Here is a 12282-nt window from a genome sequence, read left to right on the forward strand (position 1 = left end):
TCAATGTTTCCAGCCTCCATACATTTAGTAAAACCTCATAATATTAAAAACTATACAAGATATCCAAAAACTGGTAACTGATCCTGAAAGTACTTCACGAGCTCTATCCAATGGTACCAATAAAAAGTTATAAAATAAACTGGATCTATTCGCAAATTCAATGTTTTCAGCTTCCATACATTTAATACTGCCACAATCATAGCACTCATGTCTTGATAATATTATAGCAAGTAAAGCCTAAAACCAATGTTTTCCGTGAATAATTTTAAATAAGAATGCTATTCACGAATTAATTTTAAGTGTTTATTATTTAAAATAAAAAAAATTAACACTTCTAATATTGTGTGGCTGGCATAGTGGCATACATTTAGTATGGAGGCTGAAAACATTGAATTTTCGGATAGATCCAGTTAATTCTGTAACCTATTACTGATATCGTTTGAAAGAGCTCGTAAAGCACTTTCAGAATCAGTAATCAGTTTTTCGATATCTTGTATAGTTTCGAAATAATCGAGTGAGATCACTTAACGTTTCCACCCTGTATACATGATACGGGGGGAAAGGGGTGCGATATTGTCTTTAGTCTTCGAATCGGTAGGTTAACCCTGGGGGGTACCAGGGGGTGCCTTAGGACTTATGATGGGGGGGGGGGGTGATCGCCCCGGGTACCAACCCATGCTACGCCGCCACTGCTGTTCCCAACAAATGCCTTAGTGTCTAGTGTGAAGAACCTTGAGAAGCTTAGTTACAGAGGTCCTTGAAATGAGACGAAGCCAGCTTGCGGGCGGCATTGGACGAACTATCGGCGGCGCTGAAAATAAATGGGGCCGAGGTTTTCAGCATTTCCACAGCTCTACTGCGAACCTTACATACCGTGTCGACGTCATAGAGGACAGTATGTTACGAGTACAATTGAGGCGTGGAATTTACAATTACGCTAATGCCAGTTTTCACCATCAATCCCTAATTTTTAAGTGACCCATTTGAAAACAGAATTCCTGTTAAGTGTTACCATAGGGGTCACTTAAAAATTAGGGGTTGATGGTGAAAACGGGCATAAGTGACATATATTTTTGTGAACATTTTACACCTTCGATATGGAATAGCAGCCGATCATAACACATTTAAAAAGCAAAAACTTGATTTTGTTTTTTTGGCACTTAGCCCAATTGAAAATTCCACGCCTCAATTATTATATTGTTGGCATAGACAACTGACATATCAATACCTACCTTATATCAAACTATTAGTAGGCACCTACTTTAATGTTCCCATACTTATTTATGGATACTTACAGCGTAGTACAGTAGCTTGAGACATAACCTCAGAAAATATGATATTGAAGGATAAGAAAATAATATCTTTCATCAGCATTCCTTACGCTACGTGGCGAGCAGAGGCTGCCTAAGCTAGTGAATAGTTAATGCGAAGCTCTCAATAAGGCCATGTACCGCCAGCAGTCCGCAGTTAATAAGACGGTGTACAGTCGGCGTGCCAAGGGCCTGTCCTGGCCGACAGCCTGGCCAACACGCTGGGAAGTTGTTCAACTTGCGACCATTTGTAACCTTATGCTGATGAGGACTACAACAGTCAAAACACGAAGAAACTTCACTTGATTCTTATTTTCAAGATAAGTTAAGAAAAACTTTTATATGAACGAAACAATCTTGGTGGTAGGTACATCTAGCCAGAGTACTTATGTCTGTAGATTCTCCCGAAAATTTTCAGGGTGACGACGTTTGTCATTTGTAGGATCATTGAGTTGGTTTACCTAATGTTTCTAATCTATTTAGGTAGTAGAGATTACTAAATTACTCCTGAAGTGGATGACGCTATTACGCTTTCAACTTCTACGGTGCGGTTATTAAACTTTTATTTAAGTGGTAGTTGTGATGGATTCGACAGCTTTACACAACGAGAGAGAGTAAACAGTTTTCTCTGAAGAACGAAGCGGTTTATGAAAACATCCAACATGACTCTTGATCATTATTGACGTCATTTAAACCCATAAAATACATTACAAATGGTTATTGTATTCGTACAATAATTTATCTCATGTCGCTTAATTATAAATAATTGATAAAGACAACAAAAGCTCTACTCTATCAAAAGGCCAGATTGACAGGTCATTTATTGTTAGTAGAGAATGTGTGCCACGTCGTGTAACGACAGGTCACATTAACGGCTAATGTTCCGCCAGAAATAGCGCTTGTCTGCGCTAATCAGGTCGTCGGTGCACCAACCGAGCTGCGCTATTTATTGCCATGGGATAGAGGCTTATGTATGCATCTATGCAACAGGTAAAATGTAGCATAAACTAAAGGAGATACAAAATAATTATCATTTTTCAGTTTTTGATTTTTTTATTCTTATAGCTGCAGACTACCAAAAAACGTTCCCACTGCTATGCATTAAACGATCTCAAATTATTTGTTGGCGGAAGCTTGTAAAGTTCTACTGTGAGAATTGATTCGGGCTAAAAGGCTTCTTCATGTACTACCTACGCAATAAAATGGGTACCCTTTAATTCCCTCAACATCGTAACAGAATACCATATATTAAAGGATCTCGATTTCACTAAATGAACCGCTATGTATGTACCTACGTACTGTGTTTATGTATGTTCTATTTGGAAAGAGTTAATAATAGCTTAATTAATTTTGACTAACAAAGCGTCGTTCGAGCCGTAATACCTCAGCTTTATATTGACGAACACTATTGTACACATATTGTTTTTGATCATCTAAAATAAGACAAGTGTAAAGAAATCTAACTAATGATAATTGGGTCTAACTGACATGTTTCGTTTTTTGTAACATTTATCTTCATTTCAAAACAATACCTATAATTCGATGGTTTAAATGACAAATCACGAATAGGTACAATCTTTCACTTAGGAGACCATTGCTAATAACAATATCACATTTATTTTTTGGAGATTTGAAGTGAAAATTGATTATTTATGTCACTTTAACCGCTTCTATTTAAAGCTATCGTTATTTAATTTTCCTATCTACTCACTAAACAGTTTTAGTTGTTACTAAAACAGAATCCCGAGTAAACAGCACAGACCTACACCGGGCCAGCGACATAAGAAGCAAGTAAATACAAATAAGTTAGTTAAACCTAAGCTAATATTTAGTTGGCCCTTTGTTGCTCTTATGGCTGGTTCTGTTTTACACGAGATATGCCCCGTTAGGACCGTAATTAATATTTAGTGATAATTTAATTTGAGCTTCCTTTTGTTATGAGAAATTAATACATTTTTCTATATTTAGTTTTTTATATCTGTTAGTAGGTATCTTTTATACAATTTATTATTGTAACTTCAAATATTTCAATGCTCATTTACCTCATTTTCAATCAGAAGTTTACATATTAACCTACTTTATTTATTAATGCTGATAATGCATTGTTCGTTCATTCGTTTCAGCCACGTACGTTCACTGCTGGATGAATAATATGCATAAAATCTTTTAAAAGGTAAAATTTTGCTCCGTTTTTTTACCAAAAATTTCAGTCAAAATTTGTGGCCACGATTAAGATTTTTACTGTCAGTTTCAGTAACTATCGCTTTAGTTGAAATATGAGCTTCCTCAATCCTCATGTCCAATGCGTTACGTCCATCTAGCTATGAGGTAGGAAGCGCGACATCAAAGCGGCGCGCGTAAATCAGCGACTGATCGGCTGGAGGCGAGCCAGCGCGGCGGCTGATGCGCTGACACTAGCGCGGGCTGAGGGTTCACTTATGTTCTTGATATTGACACGCTTGAGATACTGTAGGAAATAAATCGTTACGCCGACTGTCTAATCAATTAATTGAGAGTTATACTTGTAAAAATGAGTTAATGCTAAAAAGCTAGTTAAGTAAATCCTACTAAAAAGTCTACAACGTTGTTTCTGCCCTCCTAGCATGAAAAATACTAACTCTATTCGAGTCCTTCACACTTTATCAGTGGCACTACCAGTTAGTATTCACCATTTCAGGTTTAAAAACTTTTTATTTTCAGCATTTAGCAAAGCTCGACTGAAATATGTGAGTAGACACACAGAAAATCCGTTTATTTGCTGGATGTGCCAGATTAGAGAGTGTCGTCCCAGCGGATGCAACAGGCGGTAACGAGGCGCGACGCGTTGCAGCTAAAATATTATTATGATCGGAGGCGGAGCGGCAACCGCGACGCATGCCAGAGCCAACATCTAAACCGTAACATTAGGATTAGACTATAAATCTATTTTTTTTCTTTTCTTTACTCTTTATTGTTTTCTGTGGCATTATTCAGTATGCTGCTATATTTACATTCAATCTTGCTCTATTGTCTTCTTATACAATAGGTAGATAAATATTTCCATGAACGAATCTTATTTAGATAGGGAATTATCATAAAATATGAATAATTTATTTGTACCGCGAAGCCTAAGTATAGCATCGGTTCCCAATTCTAATTTCAGAAATGAGGAAGTTTCAGCAGTTAAGTATCTGCATGTAAATTTTTCATATTAGGTACAATCGGCGATCAACCCCGATTTATTTAAATCCACAGTGTCAGAGTTGATCTCGATAACATTTCTTCATCGCCATACTTGACACGAAGAGATCATTTTAATCTAAAACCTGTGTAACATTAATCAGCGTGTATTGTAAAAAAATATGCTTGCGATCGTGTATTAATGTTTTACCAGTTTTTCATCCATGATTCGCCCAAATGAGTTGCCTCTTTTCCAAACAAAGAGAGCCGATTGGAGCCGCTGTGCTGGATGAACAGGCACACAACTGAACTTGATACAGTAAGTAATGGTGGGGAAATGACTGCGGTTTGAAGCAACGTTGGAAATAACAAATAATAGCCCTGACCGCGCGGTCAGATAACTACATAGTTTTCTGTAGAAATGCCATCGCTTGCACCACTGAGCATAAAATAGCGCTGTTGATTTAACAGCCATTGCACATACCTATTTGTGGTGACTGCTGTCGAACATTTTGTTAACTATTCCTAACTATTACACTTCCATGGTGCGTAGTAGGCATTTGACAGAATCTTAATGAAGATCTGTAGGAGCACGTTTTTACTCGGGTGATGGTTTCAACATCATTAGGCTATTACTCTACTCAAAGAAGTTATCATAGGAAAAAGCAATGTCCAATGACACTTGTTGCAGTTTACTCCCAGTGGGCTTGCCGCCTTCACCGCTAGTAGCGGCGAGCGGCGGGCGGCGGGCAAGGTTACGGTCGGCAAATATTGCGGGATTGGACGCGGTGCCGCTTTTACAGGATTGTTTGCTATATTTTAACGCGGCCCGCTCATGATCTGATGGTTAGGATAAACAAACAGATTGGAAAACATTTCCGCCTTTGACCATTGTGTGCTCAGGCTAAATACAATTTGGATTGAGTGATGGGAATGCAAACGCGTAATAAAAAATAAGCGTAATTTTGATCCTTTCCAAGATAGGTATTGTTTTTGATTTTCTTCTATAGTTAATTATGAAAGGAAATGCATATTTTGCTAAGAGCTGCTATAAACAAAAAAACACTTCATATAACTTTTAAAGTCAATTAATTAGGCTAGAGAGATTTGATTAATAATCCCCGGTCCGAAATAGCGTTGAATGATATAATCTGCGAATGCGCCGATTCCGACTCGATTATAGGGATTAATAGTCGCTGCAGGCAAAGCCGACCGTAATCCTCAATCATGACATGTCCGAGCTTATTAATTGGCACTAAGTAATATTTAAACTTTAAAAGAATAAAACATTGCCGATTATAATAGTCAAAGAACTATGACTTTGATTTTTCAGGTAGGTATAGATAGATATACGTAGTTTGGAGTAATTAAACCGAATGTTCGTGATTTCTATATCCCATAGGTACCTTATAAGGAATATACATAATATAGTACGAGTATATTTTATAACATTAAGTATTCATGAAATTAATGTGTGGGGGAAAACACGCCCGTGCCCACACCAATGAATAATAAACACAAAGCTATTTATTCCGGTGTTTTTTCAGACAGCACTTTTGTCATTCAAACCGCGCGCCGCGTAAACGAAAATGGATGTTATTCCACAAATTGATAATTACTTTTAGTCTGTTGACTTATTTAGCTGTTGTTTGCCTTCGAAGTGGCTGGTGGTGGATGTCAGTCTGGTTTTTTATTGGGTTTCTTAGTATTTAGCTGAGCTGGTAATGTCGTGGGAATCTGTTGATGGGAGTCAATATAACGGGAACCTTGATCGACCTGTTCAAGATCCGCTATGGTGCGAGAAACAGCCCGCGCTAGCGACGCCTGCACTACTCCGATAAACGTGTTCCAAATAGCTGCAGCTTGCATCCTGTGTAAAGCAGAGCGCAGGGAACATGATGGCAGTGTAATGGCGTACAACACAGCTTTGCAGGAATTTGATCCCTGTGGAGAATGAACTTTGCGAACGGAAATGGGAGTTACGAGTATGCCGGAGGTTGGATAGCTTTGAAACTGCGCTAGTTATACTAGTATTAGATTACCTGTGGTTATACTTAGGGTGAAACGTACTTAAAGTCGTTGTGAATACATGTATTATTTATTTGTAATAAGGGATAGAGGTGTAGATTGACAAAAGCAAAAAAAAAATTTATTTATTTATTTATTTATTTTATTGGGCTATCAACATGAGATACAGTAATTTACAGTAATTTTTAATAATTCAAATTATTTTTGAATTATTAAAAATCTCCAACTTTCCATAGAGTTATAAGAATCAGATTAGATTTTAAGAACCAATTGGTCAGGCTACTTTTTTTGATAATCAACGTTTCGATGTTCAGACACTAACTGCTTCGCAGAATGATCTTAAAGAGCCTGTGCCTAATTCCCATCATGGTCTGATTGCGCTGCGCGGGCGCACCGAGCGCGTCGTGGGCAACTGGTTTAGGATGTCGTCGAAAGTCGCCGAATTACACTCGCCTGGCCCATATCTCATCTCGACCGATGCTGTGAGAACAGGGGGTCTTTGTCGCAAAGTGGTAACTGCTACTTATTAGTATGATTGAGTTAAAGTTATCCGGTCAATAAATGCTTATAAAGACGTTGGTTTAATATTGCACGTAAAATTCATCACGTCATCCCACTTATGGCATAGCCACCGGCGGAGCTGTCAAGGGAGCGCGGCACTAATATTTAACTTGTCCCGCAAATAACCGTAAGTATCCGTTTTCATAAAGAGTTATGGCTGCGGTGACGTCACTGGCCACGGTCCAGTTGTCCGATCCCATACATCAACTATTCTTGTCCCCAATCTATTTTTGTATTATTCGTGTCATTAACTTTTATTTTCGATGTCTTTCATTCATGAAAACTTGTAGCGCCATACCATGAGGTCGTCTAAAAAATGTGACACTTTCAGCCTATCGAGAACTGAAATCGAGTATATCCTATTTTTGCCCACTCCTATTATGTGTGAGATCCATTCATGTGTGTGTTTAATTAAGATTTACCCGAACCTTTCTGATTGTTGCGAAATATCATTATTATCTATGAATATATCAAATAACACTGGATAATATTGTTTGATAGAATTAAAAGACATGTGCAGCCTCGCGTCACTAATGAACATGCGAGAGCGTAGGCGCCGTCTGTAGAGCGCTCTGTTTACCAAGGGTAGCAGGCGCTGCTCATGTTGGATCACAAACAAAATATTGGGTAGGTATATACCTACCGAGATTCCGACTTTGTTATTACTATAAAGGTTAGTGTATGCAAAGTTAGAAGCAGCCACAAATTAACTGAAAAGCATAAATTAGAAATCTCTCGTAGTAAATAGGATGGCTTATTTTATTTCACGCTACTTTTCATTCCGAGCGAGTTGCTACGAAGAACGGTTGCAAAAAACAAGGAAACAGTTACAGCGGTTTAATTGGTAAATGAATGTACTGTTTGCAATATAATATCCAAATGAGCCAATTAATGGTATCGATGCGCTATCCAGTTAGCGTCGTTCCGCGCAATAAGCCGCGGCGCTCGCTGCGCACCAGCCGCAATACTTGAACTAAGCACCGTCTAAGTGCGCGTGCGCATCCCACTTTGCAACAAAGATAATAAAAATAACGTTACGTAATCGAATCACAGACTATCGTAATTTAAACAAAACGACACGTTTTAGTAACGCTACATTACCACATGAGTATCTTTCCTCTGTAACATTACAGAGCATAGGAAAACCCAAAAAATTGACAATGATTAAATTAAAGACACCTGTTAGGAGACTGTCCCAGTGAGCTACCGAGACATGGATCAGTAAAAATCCACTCCATCTGCAATTTATCATGGGTTCTTTTTGCAGGGCCTGGCGGTTCTGTTCGGCTCCTTCGAGTCGGCGCCACTACACAAACTAATCAAACACAATTAAGTGATTTCTAATCTCATGATGAATTATTTAATTAACGGCAGGAGAATAGCTTGCATCGCCTAATTGGACAGTGCTCTATATCGGCCAAGTTCAAATAAATTATAACGCTTCATTAGTCACGTTCAGAACACATGTAGACCAACTGTTTATTTAATTAATTGATTATCGTGTTAAAAATGTATTACTGCATCAATGGTCTCAATCAGAAACAGTTACCTGGCTTACTGTAAACGCAGAAACCAGGTTTTCCTTCTTTATATACTTAGTTGTGTCTATATTTTATTTTTAACCTTCGGCAGGCAACACTTTTTTTGTATACGTAAAAGGCAACAGGGGTGACCAGTCACCCCACAAATTCAATTTGAAATAAATAGCTTTGTGATGAAAAATCAAACTAATTAATGATAAGATCTTTAACTTTGTTTCATTATAAAACTAAAAATGCTTTCATTTAACAGTTTATATATCTATATATATAAAAATGAAACCCGTTTCGCGTTGTCACGGCATCACGTGTGAACGGCTGAACCGATTTCGATAATTCTTTTTTTTAAATGTTTGTGGAAGTCCAAGGATGGTTCTTACGGAAAAAAATATTAAGAAAATCTCTACGCTAAGGCGGTACGAAGTTCGCCGGGTCAGCTAGTTTTTAATAAATATTTTTTTAACATTAAGCACAGTTAAAGCAAATATCTTTGCGATGTTGAGGGCATGAGGGTAGTTGACATTTTATATGAGATGTCTTAACTTTTTTGTCCAGTTTTCTTTGACACAGCACTCACCTTGCCTGCTTCTGTAACTTTGCTAAAGGTGCACCCTCAAAGGAGGTCCCTAGTTCATATTTAGAATGTCATGTGTAATTGCTCTATAATTCTCGTATCTCTCGCAACAGTTACTATATTTCGTCGTGATGTTTGGCTCCAAGGTGATGGAACCAAGAAGACCAAACATGTCCGTTCTTACATAGTAGCACGTTATGTTCGAATTGTGCTAGTAGAACGTCATCGTCGTAACAATTTTTCGCTATTGGAAATAAAGTCTTCCTCCTCCGACTGAACTGAGATATTGTCTTCAATTTTGGAAATCTTATTATCATCTGAGCAGCGTTTATCATAGGAATTGACATCAGCATGTCTATAAATGTATTTTTCTATTTGACCATCCGAAAACAAAGTCATTTTTACTCCAAAACCAATCATTTACTTTAGCAACACGAAAAAATTAAGTATACGTAAAAGGCAACAGGGGTGATGAGTCACCCCAGCAGTGTCAAAATATCAAAAACAGGAACCTAACACTATATGTTGACGAATGCGACTGATAGCTTTCCCTCCAATTAGAGAATAGACCAAACGACAGAAAGACACAACATCAGCAACTAAACGTATCAAGGCTTTTTTGAACTGGTGGGGTGACCAGTCACCCCTGTTGCCTTCCGAAGGTTAACTAGCTTTCCGCCCGCGACTTCACCTGCGTGGAATTTTGTGTGTCACAGAAAAACAATATCGCGCGCGTATTTGCTCACCGTTTAGACCTACCCTGGACTACGACAAACATTTTAAAACCAAAATGAGCTCAATCGGCCCAGCCGTTCTCGAGTTTTAATCAGACTAACGAACATCAATTCATTTTTATTTATATAGATAGATAGAAGATTGAAAAAAAAAGTGAAATTGGAAAACTTCATAGGAAAAATTTCTCCTAATCAGGTCAAAGCTGAGCTTTTTGGGACAAGACTTAGATAATTAGAATCATACAACTATAAGTAAAATAATTGTTATGAGGTTCCAGCTTTACTTTTGAATTATTTATTATATCGAGGTCTGTAAACGTTATTACTAAATAATATCTTTCACGGTCCTTAAATACAGCGTTGTATCGAAAAAAGAGAATGGAAAGTAAAGCTCATTAATCAACATTAACTTCACGTAGTGTAGTAACATCGACTCTATTAGACTTGTCAGTTAATCCTTTATCATCACACTAGCAATTTTCCAATATGTGCGCGTCTCGATCGTGTGTGTAATGTGTATAGGTGTCTAGTGCGAAATGCTTTCAGAATGTGATATCATGCCTTGCCTATCTGAAAATGACACAGAAACAGAAAGATTCATCAAAAGAGGCACGTTGGCAGAAAGAACAAAAGTTAGCCACTTTCATTAATTTGTAACCGCTGGTATTATCAGGGCCCAAGTAATTTATTTTAAGTACATTAAGGCTGTACCTCCTTTTAGCTCTTTGAGGTCGCGACATTTTACAAACATGATACGAGAAATACATATTATTGGGACTTCCTTTGAGTCGGCAGGAGGCTTTGAAGCGACATTTTGCGTAATTAACTGCGTATCTAATTTCATTTACGAATTATTTTGTTTGGGCCTGAAATAATGTTCATGAATTTACAATATTACAGCTTTTATAGAAAGCTAGGTATGTCTGAAACAGTCTACCAACCAATTACTTACGATTGAACCTTAAATGTTTACCGAAAACTTTATTATTTATCTGGTTTTTATTTGGACAAAAACTGCTCTTTCTCTAATAATAATTTTGGAGTAAATGGTCGTACTTAGGTTCTAATTGAATTACTTACATCAATAGTTAAGTCGGTATTTTATAAATTGGGAAACTATAGTTATCATGCTATGCACGAGCAGCCGCGAAGGCAAACAGAAAACGATACAATCGAGTTACACGCTCGTGGTGGTTCTCGAATTCTTCAGCGTACGGAGCGAGAGATTGCCGCAAAAACCGCGCACTGCGAAAACAGATGGAATCATTTGCAGGTGACGCAAGAAAAGATTGCGCAATCAGTTTATTATTTGATTTCGATTCCATTTCTTAGATCGTGTATTGCTATTGAATCGGTCAGGCTCAAAACAATAATAATTTACTATTTACTAAATAATTTAAGGCCTACACAACTTGTTTTAGATGCTTCTTGAGTAATTAATCTCTGGATTCCCGTTCAATTATGCGTAATTGCGTATGCTCCGTCCGGCACTAATTAAGACGGATACAGGGTGCCCTGTCCGTCATTCGACTGCAGATGGGACTGCTAAGATTGAGCTTCTACCATACTACATTACAAAAGATTTTGAAGGTTGTTACTCATAGTATGAGTGCTAAGGTATCTGTGCTCACATGAGCACATTGAAACATTTCAATACATGTTACTTAGCTGCTGACAAATAATGTAATATTTTAATGATTTTAAATTATTTCGGTTAATGTTACTCTTTAGAAGCTGTCTTGATTACGGTTCAAGTTGTGTAGTTGAGTTTGACTCTATTATTATTGTATCCTATGGAATTCTGGAGAACCTTTAGGTCATATTTTGTACTAATGAACCATTGAACTTCACTATATTTGCTTTTAAACTAATGTAAGCGATACGCCTTAAAAAGTAAGACGTATCGCTTACATCGCAAACATTTGTTCAGTGTACGCAGCCCTAACTGTAAGTAACAAGATAATATGAAAGATACACCCGAACCTTCTTGGGACAGAAGTTTTTCAATTTCGCAAATGTACACAGATTGGGGAAAATTTCGCTTTTCTTTATCCGTACCTTCAGCCGAGGTGTAGGTACCAATTAAATGCTCACAGATTTTGTTAACTTTGTTAAAACATGATATTATAGTCTCTATGCGATGGGTAACAAGTTTATAATACCGTCTACGAGTATACGTTTATACACTTGATGAAACGAACACCAAAACTTTTCTTATCACATTATTTTACACACCAGACAATGTATGTCTACATTTTAATTTTATTAAGGTTAAACCATAAAATTATTAACTGTCTTATTTTAATATCTCAAATTAATATCTTTATGTAAATTCCTAATCCCAAATATCTATCATGAAAGTGGGACGCTTTAAGATC

This window comes from Ostrinia furnacalis, unplaced genomic scaffold, assembly GCF_004193835.3.
Source record: "Ostrinia furnacalis isolate ACB-3 unplaced genomic scaffold, ASM419383v2 OfSCF3663, whole genome shotgun sequence".
Classification (NCBI taxonomy): Eukaryota; Metazoa; Arthropoda; class Insecta; order Lepidoptera; family Crambidae; genus Ostrinia; species Ostrinia furnacalis.